The sequence below is a fragment of the Peromyscus californicus genome, unplaced genomic scaffold (genome assembly GCF_007827085.1).
Source record: "Peromyscus californicus insignis strain IS unplaced genomic scaffold, ASM782708v3 Scaffold_13__1_contigs__length_99412109, whole genome shotgun sequence".
NCBI lineage: Eukaryota > Metazoa > Chordata > Mammalia > Rodentia > Cricetidae > Peromyscus > Peromyscus californicus.
The window spans coordinates 77,751,007-77,772,027 of NW_026294424.1; the positions used below are offsets into that span (position 1 = coordinate 77,751,007).

General features: G+C 35.2%; 1 long non-coding RNA gene across 2 annotated transcripts in view; it reads left to right on the forward strand.

Moving 5' to 3' along the window:
• LOC128108568 (uncharacterized) overlaps positions 1–21,021 on the forward strand; it is a 68,264-nt gene that overhangs the window by 36,674 nt on the left and 10,569 nt on the right. Inside the window, exons 2-3 of one of the 2 annotated variants that reach the window (XR_008217529.1) lie at positions 2,491–2,563; positions 5,230–5,392. This is a non-coding gene — a long non-coding RNA (uncharacterized LOC128108568). Of the gene's footprint in view, positions 1–2,490; positions 2,564–5,229; positions 5,393–21,021 lie in introns of those variants that run through there. The other variant, XR_008217528.1, reaches the window with a different exon arrangement.

The following is a 21,021-nucleotide window of genomic DNA, read 5'->3' on the forward strand; positions in this document are numbered from 1 at the left end:
AACTTTCATCAGTATATTTTTGAAAAATATTTACATTGAGTAATTTTGAAAATATTGAAACCATTTGAAACTACTCTGTGTTTCCACTGATTAATTTTTGTCCATGGTCAAATGAAATGTGATGAAATATGCAAACTTCCCTAAATTATGTATCTATTCAGGCATATGTCCAAGCTACTGTACTTCCCATGTGTCCAGATGTTGTTATGTGCTAAGACAGCAGACAGTCCTGCATCTATAAAGGTTTTCTTTCAACACTACTTCAGTTCATTATGAAGGGGATTAAATATTGATTAGCTCATTGTCAACCTTACAGAGTCTAACACCATCTAGAACAAGGCAGCCTCAATTAAGCAAGTGCCTCTATCAGATTGGATTGTTGGCAAGTATGTGGGACATTTTCCTACTTTATAGTTGATATGGGGAAGCCCATCCCACAGTGAGTATTGCCACCCCTGGGCATATATGTAATCCTGGGTGGTATAAGAAAACAGGCCGAGTAGGCTATGAGGAATTAGCCAGTAAATAGCATTCCTCTATGGTCTCTCCTTCAATTTCTGCCTTGTGGTTCTTTCCTTGATTTCCTGCCCTGACTTCATTTCCTGATGGACTATAAGTTGTAAGTTAAAAATTACCCTCTCCTTCCTCAGGTGTTTTTGATCACAATCTTTATCACAGTGATAGAAATTAAACTAAAATGGTGGGCAAAATTATGAGAACTAAGATAATTTAAAGAAAAGATAACAAAAGATGGATTGTAAACTGTAGTTGCCCTGAAGCCTAAAGAAACATGATGCTACTGTTGCCTAGTTTTTAAAGAATGTATCTCTAGTGTAAAAGTCTTGCCTTTTTTACTAATTGATGCATAATTTCTGACGTTAGAATTCTTTTGTCCAGAAATTGGGAGATGGATATGTGTGTTAGACTGTTTGTATATAAACATGAAGACCTGAACTCAAATATCCAGCACACATATAAAAGATACAAGTTTGTAATTGGTGAAGCTTGTTTGCCACCAGCCTAGCTAAGGGTTCATTGAGAGACCAAGTATCAAGTGAAAAGACAGAAACTGATAGAGCGGGACAACAAAATCCTCCTGTGGCCTCTTTATCTGTAGATGTGTGTGTGTACTTCTCCACACAGGTGTGCAGCATAGCACACACACACACACACACGCACATACACACACACATAAACACACACACACACACACACACACACACACACACACACACACACACACACACACAAACACATACCACAAACAAAACACAGATTCCTTATTAAACAAAACCTTTTTCTTTTATGTGTTGACTACCTAACAAGGGATTTTCCAATCTTATGCAGTGTTTTTTTTTTTTTTTTTTTTTTTTTGAGTTTGAGGAAGTTAAAAATAACTTTTGCAGTGTTTACTTCTTAAAACTTAAGTCATTTATTATACCCACCTAAAATATCTGAAATGAAACTGAAATGAAGTAGTATCTATCACATTCAACTGGTCTAGGTAGTTGGTGAAGTTTCCATCATCTAAACTCCCCTTCCCACTTCTACCATTAAAGACCCAACTTTCTATATACAGTGCAAAAACTTTAGGTGGGGAGGAGTCTAAAGATGACTTGATGGAAGACATTTTCATAATTTCTAAATTTGAAGAACTCCTTTAATTTTCATTTGTTTATTTTCTTGTCAGTTTTTTTTTGAATAATCAAAAAGCTTTCACTAAAAATGACCATTTTTTATATGTTGGTTTAAATATGGTATATGATTGATGGTCCAATTGCTAGTAAGCAAAGAGGGGTGAAAAAGCCAGATGTTGGCCATATTTCAGCCTTCACTATATCACTTCCACTTTTACAGTAATGGACAGCTCAAATGGATTTAGATTAAAACTTCAATTCAAATGGCTGGAGACTTAGTACAAAACTCCTATTCTTAGCTGGAAAATCAAGTCAAGCAATACTTGAAGCAAAAACTGGAATTGAATTAAGAAACAGTAGGGGCAGAACATCAGTTGCAGAGCATCAATTCCCTGCTTGGAAGAACAGTCACAAATAATTGCCAGCTGATTGCTACAAGAAAAAAAACATTGTGGGGTCAGAATTTCCAGCTCTTATGTTTGTCATAATGTGGAAAGGCATAGAAATTAGTATACATATTAAAGTGAGTTCTTTCAGATTTTAAAAGCTTGTTAAAGATTAAAGAATTTATAATATTGAAGAAAAATAGAAAGTGGAAAGTATATTTTATAGTTTTTGTATTAATATGAAAAAAATTTATAAGAACTAAATGATATGTGTATACCCCAATCACTACACAGTTTTAGTGAAGTAGAAGATTACTAAATTGAGGCTATTTTAATATTTTAGTAATTTTGTAAATTTTATAATTAATAACTAATAAATTCTTTGTAGATAATTCCTTTAAAATTGTAATTTTTACTGTAAACGAGGGAGAGTATCTTTTGGTTTGATTTTCTTTTTTTTTTTTCAGATGGAAAAATAGTGACTTCGGATGTCTATTGAGGTGGGGACACAAAACAGTATTCTTGGATTCATGGATACAGGTATCAGAGCGATGCTGCTTTTTCTAAAGTGTAAAGAGCCTAGAAAGCATCACTGTGTCACCACTTGTAAAAGGAAAAGATGAATACAGTGTGTAGCTGAAGTTTTCCTGGTTGTGCCCTGCAGCCACTTATAAAATAATCACCCAGAAGCTTATATGAATTAAAACTGCTTGGCCATTAGCTCAAGTTAACTATTGACTAGCTCTTACACTTAAATTAACCCATAATTCTTATTTGTGTTTAGCCACGTAGCTTGGTACCTTTTCTCAGTTCTGTCTTCACATCTTGCTTCCTCTGTGTCTGGCTGGTGACCCTGACTTTTCCCACAATTCTCTTCTCTGCTTGTCCTGCCTACACTTCCTGCCTGGCTACTGGCCAATCAGCACTTTATTTATTAACAAGTCAAAGCAACACATTCACAGCACACAGAGTGATATCCACAGCAACAATGACCAACTTTTCATAGAGCTTTCAGAGCAGTAAGGTGGACCAAAAACAAGTCTGAAGGCAAAGATGAAGTGCAGCCTTTACTTGCTGAATTCTGTCTTATTGTAATATAAACCACTGGAGCTCAAAACTGGAGTTGCTGCTTCAGTGGTGACTAGGCTGAGTTTCCACAGGCCAAGTATGCATGAGAGTGAAAAACTTTGGGGACCTCAAACTTAAGTGGTGCATTGCTAGTCAATCTTTTGCCTTTTGCCGTAAGGTTACTAAAATATTCTTTTTTTTTTTTTTGGTTTTTCGAGACAGGGTTTCTCTGTGTAGCTTTGCGCCTTTCCTGGAACTCGCTTTGGAGACCAGGCTGGCCTCGAACTCACAGAGATCCGCCTGGCTCTGCCTCCCAAGTGCTGGGATTAAAGGCGTGCGCCACCACCGCCCGGCAACTAAAATATTCTTATGATGACCTAAGCAAGGTTGAATGAATTCTCCAATGGGTATATTACTGTTGTTGGAATAGACCCATTGGAATGTAAAATTTTTAAAACAAAACATCGTCTACAGGAAAATTATTTTAAAAATGAAAAATGATCTCAAAACTTAATGTTAATCTACATTAATCAATGCAGCCATAGGACTTGTGAATAAATAGACATGAAGTATGAGAAAGAGGACAGAGTGCAGTAGAAGATCATTACAATATATTTGGCTGACCACTCGCATTAGGAGGAATATGATCTTGGGTGAATATAATATACATACATCATTGCCCACTTCCCTTTACCTCCTCCAAACCCTCCTACGTTCCCTTTCATGTTTTTTTTTTTTAATTTATACCCTCTTTTTTCACTATTTGTTTGTGTGTGTGTGTGTGTACATGTGTATGTATACATATATAATGACATTTAAAAGAAAAAAATAGTCTTTTCAACATCCAAAGGTGTGACAAACAAACAGGAAAGTATATAAGACACAAAACATTTTAACTAGTTTAACTACTTAAATGGATCATAAACAAAAATGTGAAAGAGAAATGATAAAATTTATAGAGAAAGACTATGTGAAAACGTATTTAATAGGGTTTCTGCATAGGCTATAGAAACAAGACATAAAGAATGATTCATAAGAGTAACCATTTGTAGGTATTTATCTATTGCAATGAAGTCTTGTATTGTGTGAGGATCAGAATTCTATTTTACGTTAGTAAAAATGAAATCTGGGAGAATGTATTTGCAAACGTATTATATTTGATATTTTTATCTAACAAATAAAAAAAAACCTCAAAAGTTTTAAAGTTCAACAATATGAAAGCAATTGACTGAATTAAAAATGGATGTATTTTCTTAACATATATTTTAATAGACAAGATGAAGGGATGACAAATAAGAATTTTAAATGGTCAGTTACATAATTTTTTCTCAGAAATTAATGAAAAAAGGAAGAGATGCTTCTATGCACAGATGAGAAAGTTGAGCATCAAAAGCCTGGAATTATCAACTCCAATGAGGATAAAGAACAGTAGACAATTTTATTACTTACTAGAAGCTATGTAAAATGTTGCATCCCCTTGAAAGGATAGTTTATTTTTCCAAAAATATTAACATAGCTGTGCATAGGACTGCACAATTAGACTTGAAGACATCAGTAAAAAATCATATGAGCTCAAGCTTAATGTAGATATAGATTATTACATATAAAATGTGTTAAGATGTGTGCATAATTAATAAATAATACATACAAGTAGAATTACTTACTCTGTCCACTGAGAGGCTCTATAATTCTGGAGCAGCTCATATAATTGCTGATTTGTCAAGCCACACTTTTAATTACATCACCTGGGATGCAGAGACAGGTGGATTCCTATGAATTTGAAGGCAGCCTGGTCTGTATTCAAGTCCAGCCCAAGCAGAGCAACATAGTGAGATCCTGTATTCCCTTTCTCCATCTTAAAAAACAGAAATATTATTTCAACAACATTCTTTCTATCAAAAAGGGACTTTCTTCAGTTGATTCTAAAGCTGCACCAGAATAAACAAGATTACGTTTTGATATCTTTGTAAACTTTAATGCTCAAAAATAATGGGATGTCACAGCAATGAAATTGTACAAAACATAGATGGGTGATATGAAAATAGAGATAAACTTGCCTTCAGCTTTGTCTTTCTATGGATGAAACATTTTGATAACCCACTTCCTTCTGCTCAATCTCGCCTCATGGAATCCTTCAGATCCCAAATACCTCTTGATTGTGTTGAAGGAAATGTCTAAAACATATCACCAATGCATTCACCTCAATGAGAACTCCTCCCTCATCACTGAATATTGGATATTACTGGAAGAGCTGCATTGTTCACTGATCATTGATCCATTTATGTTGCGAAACACACAACTAGACAGGTGAGTTTACAGCTTATTTGCCTTTCATATTTTCAGTGGATTCTATTAATATTTCCACACCTGCTCAATAATGTATTTGGAGAAAATACAGCCTTTTTTTCATTAGATTTTCTTCTGCTTCGTTGCTTTTGTGGAGAGGGCAGATGACTACATACAATGCTTTCTCATAGTTGTCAGGTAACCCCAGGAAAGGGTTTACCAGCTCAGGATTACATTAGCAGTGAAGATTAACACATCACCCTGAATCATTATTTGCCTTACTCACCAGTTTAAACTATCTCCTTACTAGTTTTGTGTCACTAACCCCATGAGGGGTATCCCAACTGTACTATCATGCCAATCAGAAACAGGCTTAGAGTTTCTTCAGCTAGTCTGGAAGGTGCTTCATTATTTTGTTCGAGTCCATCCTTTGCTCTACAACATGGTGCAGTTTGAATCAGATATATTCTCAATGGAAAATATATGACAATTTCCTCATTCTCCTGTCAAAAGGATCATGGGACAGTATAAAAGTGACTTTCTAAAACTCACTCTCTCTCTGGAATGGAAAGATTATGTTCACTTGTATGTATTAACTTTTTTTTTTGTTTGAAACCAGGCAAATTCATATTTCAGCCCATTTATCATTATACATCTGTAGATAGGTTAGTCCCAGGTACCTCCAGCTATCTCACTACTGGAGATGAAGTGGCAATGAAATGACCGCAGGGCAAAAGCTAGTTCCAAAAGCTTTGTCCTTGACATCCTTCACAGCAGGAACATTCTAGGATGCATGCATTTTGCAAGCTCTCTCCCTGGTCTACTGAGTCTATGGCCATGTTAGTTTATTAGCCACTTCCTGGAAGCCATTTCCTGTGTCTTTAAGGGAGTATTTTGCTCTCTGGATTGCAAAAGGTTTGTGTCTCCCAAGATTTGCTAAAATCTAATCTTAAGTATTTTGGAAGAAACTAAATCCTATGTTCCTTATTCTTAACTTTAATTTCTTCTTCTTCTTCTTCTTCTTCTTCTTCTTCTTCTTCTTCTTCTTCTTCTTCTTCTTCTTCTTCTTCTTCTTTTGGTTTTTTGAGACAGGGTTTCTCTGTGTAGCTTTGCGCCTTTCCTGGAACTCACTCTATAGCCCAGGCTAGCCCCAAAATAACAGAGATCTGCCTGCCTCTGCCTCCCAAGTGCTGGAATTAAAGGCGTGCACCACCACCACACGGCTTATTTTCTTATTTTATTTAGAAGTAATAATGAAATAATATTCTAGAGAAATTAAAATTCTATTCCATTATTAGATAGTGTTAAAAAACAGCAAATACAGAGATGAAAACTATTTATGAAGTAGATAAATGAACCCATTGATAGAGTTCTCAGTATTCAAAGCCAAAGAACTTGATCAATAAAATGGAATCATATGAAATTATAATTCAAAATTTGAAGAAAAAATTTCAAAAATTTATACATAAATAAGTGATTGAAAAGATAAATGGAATATAATGAAATTCATTATATACAGAAGAATTCTAAATAATTTACATAGATGTCCTATGCTCAATCATGTTGAACAAACCTCATTACTCTTAAATATGGGCTGTATCTAGTGACTTCCTTCCAATAGAAGGATGGTATTGTAAAAGAATAATGTATCTATACAATGGGGAAACCTAATAACAACATGAAACTTGTTAGAAGATTGATGTTTAGAGCAACAGGCAAGAGTCATAAAGTACTAAATACCATTGATGTGATACAAATGGCAATTCTATCTGCAATGCTCCTCCTCAAAACATATATCATTAAATCACTAAACATTCATTCAACATTAAACATTCAACAGCAGAATTGCAAGAAAGATAATTGCTCAAGATTCCTTGGAACATTTAAATTCACAAAAAAAGCAAGTAACAGTTTGAAGAAATGTCATGGTTAAGAGTTTTCTAGGGAGATAAGTTGATTATGGAATGTGATATCATAGAAAGGATCTTGAAAACAAAAGGGACATTAGGTAGAAATTACAAAAATTTGGATACATTATGGGCAATCATGCATTGACATTTATTAATAATAGAGACTGGGATATCTAGGTGAATGTATATCACTTAAAATTTTCTATAAGACAAAAACTATTCTAAAATAAATATATATCTGAAAAAGTAGAATCCAATTTGATAGAATGATCACTTTAAAAATATCTAATAGTATGCAAGAAGACTCAGTGAGTAAGGGTACTTTCCCTCAAGCCTGGTGGCCTGAGTTAAATTCTCTGGATCCATGTGGTAGAGGGAGAGAACTGACTCCTGCAATTTGAACCCTAACTCCTACACACATACTATGACATACATTTACCTCATTTATGCCTTAAAGAAAGCACTGTGTTTACTTAGTTGAATGCAGAGAGAAATGGGAACAACGGGCATGGAGCAGCATGCCAATTAGGAAAATATTACAAATCCCCAAACAAGGTATCTAGGAATTTTGGAACAGGGGGTAGGAAGTTTGAGAAATGGTTCTCCACAATATCCATGCTGAAGGTTAATATGAAACATTTGTAAAGTGGCAAGGTTTAGAATGAGAGGTAAAGTATTTTTAACAGGTTTGGTGTAGCTTCAGTATGGCAGCTTACATAGCCTTGGAGAAGCCCTGACTTCAGTTTTCATGACTGAAGAAAAAAATTATAAAAAGGAGGCAGATATTATCTCAAGGTTGTTGCCAGGCACAACTGAAGAAAGGAGGGGGTATTAAAGCATAAGACAAACCACTGAAAAGCAGTTTTGAAACAGGAAATTAGTGTGTGGAAACTTAAGGGAAACTATACCACAGTCTTAAAAAATAAATTTTGTTTTAAAAAGTATTTATTGGCTTTTACATGAACTAATTAGAATCTTCCAAAGTTGTGAACAACTGATGATTCAAGAAAACAAAACAAAGCAAAACACAGAATGGCTCTCTGGGGTTATTTTCTTGCAAAGGGTTCTTTCATTGAGAAAGAGTTCACAAGTATGGTAAACAGATGTAAATAAGAACAAATGTTATTTACACAAAAAGGAAAGGAAAGCAATAGAGACAGATGCAAATAGTGGATGAAGGAGAAGCAGAATATAGCGGTATTTATGTACTGATTTTTGATAGGTAAGAGGTTGTCATGTGACTATGAGGTACAGGCTTTGGGAGAGAAAAGAATATTAGTAACACAGCATGTTGCAAGAGTAACCTTAGTGAGACTGGACTTCTAGTCTCTCCCTGAACTTTAGAGGGCCTGGGTTTATGAGAAAAAATGAAAATGAGTGTGTATTTGCAGAAGAATTTGCAACCATACAGTGTAGACATAGAGAATTTGAGGAAGCAGATTTCAAATGATTATCAAGTATTTTGTGGAAGGCTGATGGAGAAAAGAATCAAAGGACTTGAGTGGTCATGCAAGAAGTTATTATCCTGACAGGAAAGAGACCAAATGTAAAATTAGATTATTATATCAATAAGAAGCAGAAAAAGACATGGGAGCATGAATTGGTAAATGTTATTCTATTGAAGAATTGTTCTATGAAAGAATTGTTGCAATAAATGTATTGGAATGATAAGAAATGAGAGCTCAGTAATGGAAAACAACATTGTAATGTAAATAGATCCATTTAAAACTGTGAAAAGTTGGAACTGAGTTCCTGTCCAAAGAAGACAATGCTCACAACCCAATAAATGGGAAATCATAGGCCCAGAGATGAGGGGGATTGGTAAACTGATTTGGCATAGAATTAAACTTTTTCTAAATATTTACTTTTATAAGCACTGCTTTCAGTATTAGAAGAACCTTTCCAGTGAGTTATGATGAATACAGAAACTCATGACTCCAAAAGGACAATAAGTGACAGATGAATACTAAATAAGACATTTTACCATCTTCTCTAAGGTTTATGGAACATTGTCGATAAGATAGTAGAAAGAAAGTAAGAGTCAGATAATATAATAATAATAACAACAACAATAATAATAAAACCTGATAGATGAAGAAAGCAGCAGAGGAAAGACCAGCTGACCCTTACTTTCCACTCTCCCTAGCTGAAAAAAGCCTGTGAATCTTTCTAAGACCCTCCCTACATTTCCATGTTTTGTCTAAATAAATAGGAAACATTTTAACTCTAACACAGTAAGATTATATACAATAAGAACAATTACCAGGTAAGAATTACATTCACAATGTCCAGTCCATTATCTGAAAAATTTGCAGAAAATACTTTGTTATCTATCCTATCTTGGTGAGTCCAAGGTTTTATATCTAAACTACTTTCTATCATAACTTGTATTACCTACCTAAAATATCTTTTTAGGACTTAAAATATTTTCTTAAATAATCAAATTAAACTTTTATGTCTCTCCACATTATAAACTTTACAAATATTTTGTAAGTTTCTTTTCTGACTTTGGTAACAATGAAAACAGTATAATTATCTAGTCTTCAACCCATTAGAGATCTGAGAAGGATAAAATGTTACCTGAATAAACAGGAAGTGCAGAGAAAACAACTTTCAAAACTATAGAAATGACAGAAAGAACTAGCTACATGGATAGTCACCCAAAGTTCCTCTGCAATATTGAATCTTCCATCTTTGGCCTACAGGACTAGAATATCTGACAGACTTTTCTGTGAAACATGAATTTTGAAGGACAGTCCTACCTTTTATTGGCAAAGTTCAGAAGTCTCCTTCTTCTGTGTACCCTTTGTCCAATTTGGATAGCATATTGTCAGCAGTCTTGGCAAGAGCAGTTTCTTACTCAGTGGCTAACTTTGTCACAAATGAAAGCAAACTCCATATGGAGGTTTTTCACTGCCCGTCATCTTCTCTGAAGTAGATCGGTGCTGCTAGGAGCAGATGTATCTCACTGTCATGAAAAGCCTTATTAAAGTTATTAAAACATATTAAATGCCATATTCTGTAGATATCTGAAGTGTTTGAAGATTATTTATCTATCTAAAATATATCTCTGTTTGACCTTAAAAACATATCTAACATAACTACATGTTTGATTGTTATTGATGACTAACTACTAATCTACATTTCTTAATTATACTAACTACTGTAAAATAATAGCTTACAAGGATTGGAATTTCACATTACATTTTTAAATGAGCTGCATAGGTACAATGCCCCAAACAAGAGTAAAAACACATATACAATATATGCTAATGAAAATAACCTTAAACTTCTATCAATGTATAAAAATCCATACCAATGTAAAGTATTTAAGATTAATAGTTTCATTTTTGTTAAAAATGTTTACCCTTTTATACTATGATTCCTATGCCCCCCTTTTCATCTTTTCAGAAGAAATCCATGAATCTAACCTCCTTTGCTTAGTTTTGTCTAATGTTGATCAGTAACAACTTTTAACCAATCCCTCTAAATGATAGTAAACATCTATAATGCATCCAACAACCAAAAAAACCACCAACCCCACCTCTTGAGAATATGGGCATCCTCTTCTTAAAATACTTTCTGTTGTCTAGGGGTGACTGCATCTTTGGAAGACCCTGAGAAAATTGAGATAATGGTTAATTCCTGGGAGAGCTAGCTGTTATCTAGTCTCAGTGTGATGGGAAAGTGCAGAGCTTATCTGAAGTCTGTCCGGAGTAGTCTATGAGGCTGAACCATCTTAGCTAACTGCTTTGATATTGTCCTGAGTAGTTTGTTGTCCAAAGCTGATCTTTTGGGTTGTTTTTATCAGCTTAGTGACATTAGCACAGTTTAGGCAGATTCATCATTGCAGGGACTCATCATCTTCTTGGAGACCTCCAAGGTCACTGCCAGGAATGGTCATGGTTCACTGAAGAAAACTTAAACATTCTATATGCCATATGCAGTAGAGGTTAAAGGACCAAAATTTGTTAAATACACTCAGTAAGCACAAACTTAGTTCCTAGTTATCTGCTTCATACTTAAGCCCCACCTCACATACAGGAAGCAAGATGAAGATTATTTCTAGAATTAGAAGTATTCTATATTACCATTAATATCATGACATAAAGTTTACATATATAGATAATAATCTTACAAATTTTGATATAATATTTATACCTTAAGAAAAGTTTTAAAGAGTCAAAATAAAACCAAAGGATTATGAGATTAGTGGCAATGAATTGTCCTTTGATTTTGTTTTTCTTCTGTCCCATATCAGACGGCCCTTCTGACATGAGAAAGAGATTTTGGATTTTCCTTTAATAATCATACTTGGGCTTAGAGAAGGAGAGAGACACACTATAACTCTACAGACAGCTTTAATTTTAATTGAATTGGGACTAAAAATGACCATTTGCCTTATACGTCTGTAGAGAACAACAGAAACAAACATTTAGGAATATTTGTAAAATTCTATCCTGTTGGAAGTATGCTATACCACTGGCCAATTTACTCTTTTTGTTAGGACATTTTCTCTTGATGCTTTGTCCTTTTTCTTCAGATGTCCAGTGGTCTTCAAACTCCTTAGTTGGATGCTTTTCTCCTCCTAGAAAGACAAAAGCAAGACCCTGACCCAACTCTACTTTTGGGAGTTCCCTTTTTGGCAGGTTTTATCTTATCAAATGAAAGATATTCATTAGTCTTATAAGTTAGATTGTCTAAATGACCATACTGTTTGATGAACAATTGCCTCTCCTAATCAAGAGGTCTCTCCTGTTTGAATTTAATCTTTATCAAACTTGATTGTATCCATAGCTTTTCTTCTCCTGTGGAAACAAAGCCTCTTCCTCAATGTAACACATTTCTTGGTTTCCATTCTGAGGTCAACACATCTTTAAAGTATACAGGACAATTCAGTTCAGCACATTTTCTACCATGCAATGTCTCTCCACAGCTGTCATTCTTATATCATTAGCATTTAGAAAATATAAAGTTGATAAAGCATTGAGCAATATATCTCTGGTGGTCTTTATTACCCCTGTTTATTAAGCATATCTTTTAAAGTGAGGTTAGATCTTTCTATAACTGCTTGTCCTATAGGACTGTGTGATATACCTGTAATATGCTTTATTTTATAATATACAAAAAACCTGTTTCATTTTACTAGAGACATGGGCTGAAGCATTGCCAGTCTTAATTTGCATATTATTCCCATAATGTCCGTAACTCCTAATAAATGTGTAAATTACAGAATCGTTTTTTTCAGAACTCAAAGCAATAATCCATTAAATATCCTCAATATGTATCTATGTATGTATCTATTTATCTATTTTAAAATATAGATCTATATATCTATTTATGTTGAAGTATGGTACACATTCTTTAATTTTCCAAACTCCACAAAATGAAACACATCCATTTGTCAAATTTCATTTCTTTGAGTACTATTTGGGTCACTTCCCACAGGTAATGAAATTATGTTATATAGAGAATAAGTAGGACGTTTCCTTATAATTTCCTTGACTTGTTGCCAAGTGATAGAAAAATCTTTCTGCAAACCTTTTCTATTAACATGGTGTTTCTTATGAAATTCTGAGGCTTCTAACATGTTTCTTATCAGTAGCTGATGAATTTCATCATTATCTAGTGCTAAAGGACCTAGACCCATATGGGATCTGATATGTGTTATATGCAAGGGATGATTTCTATTTGTTTATTTTCTTTTTTATTTGTTTTTTTGAGACAGGGTTTCTCTGTGTAGTTTTGGTGCCTGTCCTGTATCTCGCTCTGTAGACCATGCTGGCCTTGAACTCACAGAGATCTGCCTGGTTCTGCCTCCTGAGTGCTGGGATTAAAGTTGTGTGCCTCCGCTGCCCGGCTTCTGTTTACTTTTTGTAGTTGAATAAATAACAAATTTAATTCTGAAACATCTGGTATAAGTACAGCATTTTCAATATGTAAACAACACTTGCTGCAAATTGAGAGTCAGTAACTCTAATAAGAGGTTCTGGAAAATTTCATAAGACCATGAGAATAGCATACAATTATAATTTTTAATGGAATCATAAGGGCTTTGAGCCACTTTACTTATTTTCCCTGACTTTTAGCATTCCTTTCCTAATTCATTTACATCAGTACAGAATGTTGAGCCTCCAGAAATTTGTGTTCCTCTACCATTTGAGGGAGGATCCAATTAGTTGTTTTTGTATACTGAAGTCTCTTGCTTTGGGAATATTTGGTGCTAATCTCTCCCCCCAAATTACTGTAAGCTCTTTATAAATGTTCATTTTCTGCCCATAAAGAGGAAATTTCAGCATAGGTAAAAGGTAACACAATTTCTGCTGGATCTGTTCCTGCTAATTGACAATGTCTCAATTTTCCTTTCATAATCAATTCAGAAACCTTTCTTGCATAGGTCTATGAGTTTTACTCTGTTTTTTTTTGATATACAAATATTTTCTCGGTATACAAACATATTTCCTTGGTATACAAATACCAGTGGGAGAATGCATAGACTGTATTATGGCTAGGATACAATCAGGCTCTGAATTCAAGTGATCCACATGTGAATTTGAACTTCAGAAAAAAAAATCAGCACACAGAAGGAAAATAAAAAGACAGTAGTATATTTTTATAAAATGTTATTATGAGAGACATGACACACAATATTATATTCCTTACAGATATGCATGTAGGTAAAAAATGAGAAATCTACATTGTATATCAGAAAGTGATTACCACCTCTAAAGTGTACTAATAGTGAAGGCTAGTGAGGGTGACAATACATGAAGTTTGACATCTGTAGTGTTCTTTAAAAGTGTATGAAAGGGTTATGGTAAATTATCAGAATGCTATGAAATGTATGATAATTTCAGTTTTAAACTTATGTAAAACTGTAGTTTGTATCTCCATATATTGGAATAATGTCATTATCTTTAAAATTCACTGGATAATACTAAAAGTGATTTACATTGAACAATAACCACAAATAGAACTTATGTCCAATAATAATAATAGCCTTCATCATTTTTGGCCATTACCAGAATTACTTTAAATATATGTAAATATATTTAAACATATATATGTATGTAAATATATATTTAAATTCCTTACCACTTGTAGCTAGAGTTTTCCTGCCTGGCCCACGGTCAGGGCAAATCTCTCTCACCCGCCAGTCCCACAGCCACTCAGACCCAACCAAGTAAACACAGAGACTTATATTGGTTACAAACTGTATGACCGTGGCAGGCTTCTTGCTAACAGTTTTTACATCTTAAATTAATCCATTTTTATTAATCTATACCTTGCCACATGGCTCATGGCTTACTGGCATCTTCACATGCGGCTTGTCATGGTGGCAGCTGGCAGTGTCTCTCTGACTCAGCCTTTCACTTTCCAGCTTTATTCTCCTCCTTGTCCTGCCTACACTTCCTGCCTAGCCAATGGCCAATCAGTGTTTTATTGACCAATCAGCAACACATTTGCCATACAGAACATCCTACAGCACTTCCCCCCCTTTTTTTTTTTTTCAAAAAGGAAGGTTTTAACCTTAACAAAGTAAAATTACATATAATTTGGGAATTTGGGCATAGATTCTCTTACTACTTCCTGCTGGAGTGGGGCGCTGTATCTTATGGGGACACAAAGAAAATTTTAGGATCATGGAGTAGTCCGTGAGGCTGTATCGTCTGAGCCAGTTGCCTTGAAACCATTCTGGATGTTGAATCATCTGGGCCATGGTGTCATCGGAGACCTTTCAGGGGGTCTTGGCTGGTCAAACGTGACATATCTTAATCTGGAACAAATCCATAGCCTTTGGCTTTCTGTAGGAACAAAAGCAGAGTTTCCTTTCCAAAGCGACATATCCTTATATCCAAATTCTGAAGTCAAGGTACCTTTAAAATATACATTTTGGCATAACTCAACAGTTTTTGTAATCAAATGTTTTTCTTCAGTTACAAATATCAAAGAGAACATAATCCAGATTATCTGTGTGGTAGCCATCTTTACATGGCTTATTTTTTTATATTAGCTTGAGCCTATTGCTTTAAACTGAAGCCTTCTAAGCCTGAAATGGGGCTGGCACTATGGCTGCTGGCTCCGCCCACTTCAGCTTCCCAACATGGCGGTGGTATGTTTTCCCCTAAATCTGGGAGCCATCAACTCTCAGAAATAGTGGGTCTATGCTTCTATCAAAGCAGTGTGTAGCCCAGAAGCCTCTTTTATTATTATTATTATTATTTTTTGTACTAGCAAAGGCTAAATCCACCACACAGCTTAATGTGCCACTTGCAGAGGCCTCATTCCCGCCATACTGCAAGTCGAGCGCACATGCCAGGAACCCGCCATAGTAGCTCAAACATGCAGGCTGCCATTAACTTGAGAGAAACAACTAGGAACTGTTTTTAGCTCCGTTTTGGAATCTTTTTTCTCAGTTTTTAGGTGGAAACTCTTGCCCCACGTTGGGCGCCATTTGTAGCTAGAGTTTTCCTGCCTGGCCCACGGTCAGGGCAAATCTCTCTCACCCGCCAGTCCCACAGCCACTCAGACCCAACCAAGTAAACACAGAGACTTATATTGGTTACAAACTGTATGGCCGTGGCAGGCTTCTTACTAACTGTTTTTACAGCTTAAATTAATCCATTTTTATTAATCTATACCTTGCCACATGGCTCATGGCTTACCTGCATCTTCACATGCGGCTTGTCATGGTGGCGGCTGGCAGTGTCTCTCCGACTCAGCCTTTCACTTTCCAGCTTTATTCTCCTCCTTGTCCTGCCTACACTTCCTGCCTAGCCAATGGCCAATCAGTGTTTTATTGACCATCAGCAACACATTTGCCATACAGACCATCCCACAGTAACCACTCATTTGATAACCATTCAAATTGATGTCAAAATTTTCACAACTTTTGAGTACATGCACAGCTAATACTACCTTTATGTTCTAGGGTGTGTGGCTATTCATTGAAACATTTCCTACCTACTTGAGGCAAACTGTTTCCTTGTCTTGGTATCTACCAATTACAAGTAGCTTCTTAAGTAGGGTGGGATTTTTGTAAACACATCCACTCTTGATGCTGGGATTTTGTCTGTCTTGAGCTTTCGTAGGTTTTCAGACAATTGTAATCTCTGTAAGTTCATCTGTGGAAATGCCCTGTGCTTTCAAAAAAGTGTATTTCACTGTAGTCAACCACCTACCCTATGCTTTACCACCCCTGTTTTTGCAATTGTTCTGAACTTTGGGAAGAAGCACAGACAGAACCACTTTTTTTTTAAATGTCACTTCACTCCTGCCCCCCAAATATAACACTTTAAAATACAGCTAGTTGATGGTCATGTGTTCTATAGTAAGTGTTATAAAAAAGTCTACCTGGGAACAGTATGCAATCAAAATCTTGCTATTTCTGTTGGATGACTTTATTGTTGTTTTGCTTTGGTTGCTATGTAGCCCAGATTGATTTATCTGCCTTGGTCTCTCCAAGGCTGAGATTTTAGGATTGGCATTATAACTATGTCAAGTATTCTAGAACATTAACTGTTTTTTAATTAGGGAAAATTAAAGAAATTGAATTGAAATTTTAGAGACAAGCTGAATACATACAAGCAATTTCATCTTAAAAACACATAAATGTACATATAAATATAAAGGCAATTCAATCATACTTTTATTATGTGTTATCAGAGGGATTATTTTCTAACGATATTGGATATAACCTTGTGAATTCCTCCTTGTTAATTCGAGGCCACTAAAGGCCAAACATTACTCCTTTGTTTTCTGACCCAAGAAGCTGGACCCCAGTCTGACACATCCCAGTGTGTCCACAGAGGTGTGAATTGAATTTATCTCAGATGCAGTAATAAGACAAAAAATTGAATAAAAAGTCATGAGAGTCCCACATTTTATTTCATATGCTAATAGAAGACCTGATGATAGAAATTTCAAATATCAAGCTATGAAAATAAATGAAATAACCACTACACTGGCTTCATAGGTTATCTGTCTATAGTGACATTCACAAGACAACATTAATAAGCTTCAATTTAGAAAAAGTCAATGTTAGCAATGTTCTTAAAATATATTTTTAGATTATTTTAACCATACTTCCAGATATACTCATGTTATGTGTGGTAGTTACTCCCTCAAAGGTATAAATATGACTGGAATTGCTTATAGACATATTAAGGTATCATAAGCTTTTAGAAAAAAATGAAGGCCAAGCATTTCTAGCTTATAAATGGAAAACAATTAAGGTTTTGAGAATTAAGTAAGATTTTTCCACCTACAATTTTGAATACAGAACTCTTAGTATCAAACTGACACTTTATTCAAGACTACATATAGACTTGCTGCAAAAGACAAGGGAGAAATGGAGTTTGTTTCAGAGACTTTACATTTAATATTCTCACACTGCAGCTATGTAGCTCTAAACATCATGTACTTATCAATTTCTTCTTAATTTAAGTTGTCCATTGGCACCGTGAGCTTCATTAAGGACTAGCCTTTTGTCATCTGCCACAAAGTACTTAGTCAACACTATCCATGCTGTGGGCACATAACATTCTAAAACATTTCCAGCCAATGCAGTAAAAATAACAAATATAGTTTGACAAGCTTAAAAATTGTTCTTTCAGAATGTTTTCCTGAAGGCATATCATGAAGTAATATAAAAGCAAACTCTAAAAATATTTTTTGATTATCTGGCAGATTTTCCAACAGGAGATTTATATTTATTAGAATGAATCAGTATTTTCCCTAAAAAAAAAAACTCTGAGCAATGATTATTAATGTTTTTTTGCTAGTTTCAATATTATAAATATTGGGATTAATCTCATAGCAAGCCATAAGGAATTGTTACTTTGTTTAAATGAAGAATACCTTATATGTCTTTTGATTTCTTTAACAAAATGAAAGATTAAATAAAATAGCTTAAAAGTTACATAACAATGCATTACACATGAGATGCTAGAGTTATTTAATATATATTGTATAAGATATTATAATAACTGCTGTAATATAGCCAGCTGATTTCTTTTTCTTTTTGAGTTGGAATTCTTTGTTCCTGTTGTCAAGGCCTTATTGAAAGGTAAAGTTAGAGTTATATTGAATAACTTTCCATGTGTCCATATCACTATTTTCTGGACTGAGATTAACATACATCTGTGTGCATGTTGACATACACTGTCCACTATTTGAATTTATAATACTCCTTCCTAGAAGTGGAGGAGGCCTTGAGGTCCAGATAACAGCCAGTACTTATATTTACAGAACTGTATGCCAAGTTTCTTGCTACAGGGAAAAGATCTCTGGAGAAATCTCTTCTCCGATCATCCTAGGATCAAAATGAGGGCATTATTTTGCTCTGTTGTAATATGCTTTCAAAACTCTATGCTCTTCTAGAGAAAATGACTTGCTGTGGCAATACTCCATGAATAGGGCATAAGACAATTGAAAGCCAGGTGGGTCATCTCATAATCAAATGATCTAGAAAGTCTATCTCCTAGTTTTCACCTAGATTTTCCATGTAATCTCTTTCTCTTCAATGTTATTCTATTCACTACAATGTTCCAATCAGCTTCACACATACGCATAAATATACAACATGACCATTTTGTAGGTAATTATTCATCCAACTGTTGCTTAAAGACATTATTCTGTCACTGCTTTCAAAAAATATCTGAAGGATATATCTTCTCACTGAAAGACAAGTAAATTTATAGAAGTGTTATATGGAAGATAATCATTTATCTCATTTGCAAGTTTTTCTTTGATGACTAGGTTACTCTATGCAAATAGATTTGGGAGCATCAAAAGAAAACTGCAAATGTGGGAAGTTTGCAGCCACATATACCAAAACTCCGTTGCAAGATTTACAACATTTTGAAATGGGACTTACAAATATATGTATTATCTCTACTGATGAAAGTTGCAATAACTTAAAATCACTCTTTTATAATTATTACTGGTAAGCCAGATGTTATTAGATGAATCAGCATTTTAAAGAATCATTTTTCTTATGACTGGCACAATAATTCACATCAGTGATAAAACCCAGCATTCACCAGTATATTAATTTGGCTATTAATGGAAAATACACACTGCAGAGAAAGTATGTTAAAAGGATCTTTGGTGTGAGAAAATCATGTAATTCATTTGTGGATCTGTCCCTGTTAATGTTCTATGTTCTTCTAATCAAGTGACAGGCTTCCCTGGTTGGGTGCCATTTCAACGAGCTAGAAAAGGTGCTGTCATTGTTACAATAAGGAACATTATTGCTTTTCTCAGAAGAAAAGCTCCCTACTGACAGCTATCAGGAACCACATCTCTATAATCTGCATGGTTTAGGGATTGACTTAACTGAGGCAATAGGACTAAAGAAAAAATGGACACACACAGAAAATCTGTAATTGGATGAGCCCCGTGCACTGTAGTACCAGCAGCTTGGATGCTCAGCCCATTCCTTATATAAAGTACAAAAAAACTTTAAAATAAAAGAGGACAATAGTTAGGTAATCCTGGTAGGAGGTCTCTGTTAGAGAGTAGTATCATGTTGAGGAAGAAGAAGCTGCAGTTGATGTGTGCACACTGATTTTTAGCTATAGGTCATCTTTTCTTACTTGGACTGCAGGAAAACTTCATCATTCCTCTGCTCATCATCTGGGAAAGACCTTGTCGGTTCCCATGGGTCTTAAGTGAGACAGTTAATCTAGCTTGAACTGTTTAGGAGGCCCCCAGGCAGTGGGACCAGGACCTGTCCTTAGTACATGAGCTGGCTTTTTGGAACCTCGGGCCTATGCTGAGACACTTTGCTCAGCCTTGATGCAGGGAGGAGGGGACTGGACCTACCTCAACTGAATATACCAGGCTGAGCTGAATCCCCAGGGGAGACCTTGCCTTGGAGGAGGTTAGAATGGGGGGTGGATTGTGGGAGGAAGGGTGAGGGGTGGGAGGAGAGAGGACAGGGAAGTCCATGGTTGATATGTAAAATTAAATTAATTATAAAATAAAAAAAAGACAAAAAAATTGGGGCACTTAACATGGCTAAGCGCAGATCAATAATATACAATACAATCACACAGGACTTCATCTACTTCCCACAAAGAAGAATGGCCACCCTGAGAACTGCTTTGAAAAGTCCAGAAGGTGGTGGTCCTCTTGACATGCTAATGGTGTACTATCTGAGGATGACAGATTTTGCAGGATAAGTTTCAATGATTCGTGCCTTGTTTTTTTGCTCACAGCATTTTCAGTGTTACAATCTTGCATTATAAAAATTAAACTTTTCTTTTAATTTCTTGCAGCCAAGTCTGTCTTGCTTATAGTCCACTTTCACTGTAAGGAAAATGAGGCAGAGAAGCAGACAGACTTGATCTTAATAGGCTGGGGCAGGGAATGGTGGTTTAGGTTGAATTCATTTAGTGGGGTTAAGGGACAAGCATGTCTGTATTATGTAGGTGTGTATATATGTGTGTATATATGTAGTTAACTAGAAGTTATTATGTAGTAATTTTTTGTTGTTTGGATTAAGGTGGGTTGTTTTCAATACCATGACATATTTTTTCTGCAGGTAGAACAGCATGGTCAGGCTGAGACTAAGCCATTCTTTATGGCTGGGGACTACTGTCCAGTAGTGTTTCCTCATGACCTAAGGCTACTGCCCAGCACGAAATTTTTCAGTAATTTATTAAAACTTAAACTAACATTAACTCACAAGAATATTACATTCCAAAAGTGTGGTCAAAGGACTTCAAT